A 3,566-nucleotide genomic window follows, 5' to 3' on the forward strand; every position below is an offset into this window, starting at 1 on the left:
CCAAAGACATTTCCTATTATCTTCAAAATATTTTGAAAATAAATATACAGTACTATTAAAGCTTATCATGTGTAGGACCTGAGATGTAGCTCAGCTGCACAGCTCCTGCCTGGCAAGCATGAACTGATGAATTCAATTCCTGGTACCATAAAAATAACATAAACAAAAACAAAACATCATATTTCTTTGATTTTGCTGTGTGTCCCGTGTCCCATTAAATCCTTCCTCAACCTCTGCCATATACTAGAGTTATTTTGGCCTAGGTTGTAGCTGCAGACACACAGACAACATGGAACCAAGCATTTAAAAAATAAAAGTATTTAGAAATTTTTAGGCTAAATAAAATAATAATTCTGAATGAATATTGTATATCAACTCTCTGCAGATCATATTTATTAGATTTATCCCACAACACTGACATTGTGTGTTAACAGTGTGATTTGGACCCAGTTTTTGTTTCTTCTATGCTCAGGTACCCATGCTGTTGCAAAATAAGTCAATAAATTCAGCCCAGCCAGAAGCACTTGATGCTCTTACTAGGCTCATGCAGCTGCTGCTGGCCGTCTGTTTTCAGGGGGGCAACACTGTCCTGTTCATAAGTGGTGAGACCCAAAAGCAGCATAATAATAGGGGGTGTCCCACAGTGCAATCACTCTCTGAACATTTTACCTTCCAATGAAAGTAATTCTGTCATCTGACAAGGTCTGCAGACAATATCCAAAGCATGGTCAGAGGGATACATGTTCCTTGTGTATTATTACACTAGTCTCCCACATTCCTCATTTTAATGCATTTTATATGGTGTGTTTCATCTCCTACCAAGCATGAGAGCAATCCCAATTTGTTCACAGGAAAAATTTTCTAACTTGCAAACAGTATCCTAGTGATGCAATTTCATACCTGTAAATTCACTACATTGTCTAAAGCTTAACAGAGATGTCTATCTACATGTTGAAAATCTAGAATGTTACTGAGCTAAATAAAATGTTTCAAAATATAATGACATCACTAAACAAGTGAGTCTCAGTTTCTTGAACACTGAACAGGAGAGAAACTGGTAAGGATAGATACACATTTTTGTTGATACTGTTGTTGTTTTAGGTAAAGGAGACCACAGAGTGCAGAAGTTCTTAAATACCGTGCATGCTGTCTTTGAGTCTGACCCAGTAATTTCTTACTAAATATCCTCCTCAAAATTCACTGCTCGTTTACTATTTTCCAGCATATTAACCTGTAATCCAAGCTAAACTACTGCTGTTAAATAATGTATTGTTTTATTTATTCTTCTAAGCATTTGTTACTTCTATTTTAATGGATAGAATACAGAGATGATAATTTGCATGAAATATTATGAATGAAACAGTCATCAAAATATGTGTACAGTAAGTTGAAAAACATGATTCTGAAGAATAAACTCAACTTTAAACTTCATTCACAGTATAGATGCAGAATGCATAAGTAATGATTATGTTGGTGATGCATACAAAGTATATGAATTTTATAGAGTCATATAAAGCACTGTGAAAATATGCCTCTGATCAATCCATCACAAGACTACAGAATAGACAGGAAAATTCCTTTCTACAATTTTCAGACATAGAAATAAAAGTTGTGCACCCAAAAGCCCAGATTAACAAAAACCTGATTTAATTCCCCAGAGGCAGGAAATAGGAAAGATTTTGTAACTTCTATTTTGTGTAACATGTTGTCTAGATAGAGCAGATAATCAACAAATAATTTGTGCACAAAAAAATTTAGGCAAAAAAGATCATCCGCAAATATTTTTGCATGATTAAATGTATTTTAGATAATTAAAAATAAACATGCCAATTAATTTAAATAAATGCTTAGATGTATAAAAATATTGAACTGAAATGTTAGGACATTAATGTAGGTAACTTTTAAAATGAAGTTGGTGCATTCATGGATGAGAGAACTTATGTTGCTAGGAAACTACTACAAAAACAGGCCATTTCCTTAACTAGATTAAAATACTCCATATGGATCCCAGAATAAAATCCTTTTTTAATGCTCTGATAACTTTCATTAACTAATCATTGTACCCTGGGTCAGATAAATTGTCCAAAATCATTTTCCTTTGTAGTAGCTTAAAGAAAGAACAATTAAATATTTGTTAGGTATGGTAGATTCATGTGCAAGTACACTTAATATTTATGTTCAAATTCATTTTTCTTTATCTGTGTTTCTCCATATACACACATACAAAAAGAGACACTAAAGTGCCAATTTTTCCAATGTGGCCTCATTATTCTTATGAATGAGATACATAATTAATGGTAATTGTTAAAGGAATGAGTGACAAAAAAGCAAAAGAAGAATATAAACACAACTGCTGAGAATGACTTCAAAATCTTGATAATTAGATAATCAGCAGAAGAAAATACAAGCTGCAGCGCTTCATGGAAGATGAAGCTGCACCCTGTATGTGAGGAAGAGCATTTAGAAACTTCTGTGACCTGGAAATTATAAATCTTTGGAACATCATCCCTTAAAGTAATTTTAACATGCAAATGTTATGTAGCACTGAAGGTAAATTTGTTTCACACTAGAAAATTATGCAAACAGTAGCTATAAGATAAGATACACAGAAAGAAGGATGGGTAAAAAAATGTGGAACAAAGAGAATTCCTTGTTAGCCCACAGAGTCAGAAGTTTGATTTTCTACAGAAATATGAAGGAGACGTTTTGTGTAGCAGTGATCAGCAAAGAATTTAGCAGATAGTTTTGAACAACTTCTATTCACAGTGGGAAATGAAACAGGCTACAGGTAAGTAAGAGATTATCAAGTTAGATATGTCAAGAGAAGACAAAAATTATATATAAAGAGCTTAACCATTAAAGGAAATTGAACAGAATCTAGTATCAGAGGGCTGAAAATAATTATCTTTGAGACCAGAGGAAATGACAGAACTTTGTCTCAATTTTCACAGCTGAAAAAAAATTAGAGGTTCATTCCTGACATCTAAAAAAACTGATGAAAATATCTGTCAGTGGATGAAAACTGTAGAATAAGATGCAATGCATGCTGTGATAAGAAAGAGAGCTGCTTTTCCAAAGTCCTATTTTACTTTAGAGAATACTTTTGACACAAGGGTTCAATTCAGAACTGCGGTGTGTTTGAGACTGAAAGACACAGATGTCAGAGCAGATGAATTTTATTTTCATGCAGAAATAGTTCTTTGTGAATTATAAAATTGGGATTCTTTATCACTATCATTGTTTTTATTAGTTCTATTTTTCTACTAAGAACTGTAATTTATGAGCACTGGGACTTCAAGAATGTTTTAAAACAGGCTGAGAATTTTACATGGATTAGAAAATGAGGGGTATTTCTTCTCTAGTACATATGTGTAGACAAAATCAAAGTTATGAAAACGTATCTCTGATAAAAAACCTGTTGTGTTATGGTAAAATTTTCATTAAATTATTTCCTAGAACTAAGAAGTGTGTTACTATATTTCATAAATCAAATGTTGGGCTAACTTCTAAGTATTTTTAAAATTTGAACTGTGCCCTTATTTACTCATACATTTCCATAATCCATA

The sequence above is a fragment of the Cavia porcellus genome, unplaced genomic scaffold, assembly GCF_034190915.1.
Source record: "Cavia porcellus strain 051 isolate PalLab524CR breed Dunkin Hartley unplaced genomic scaffold, mCavPor4.1 scaffold_11, whole genome shotgun sequence".
Classification (NCBI taxonomy): Eukaryota; Metazoa; Chordata; class Mammalia; order Rodentia; family Caviidae; genus Cavia; species Cavia porcellus.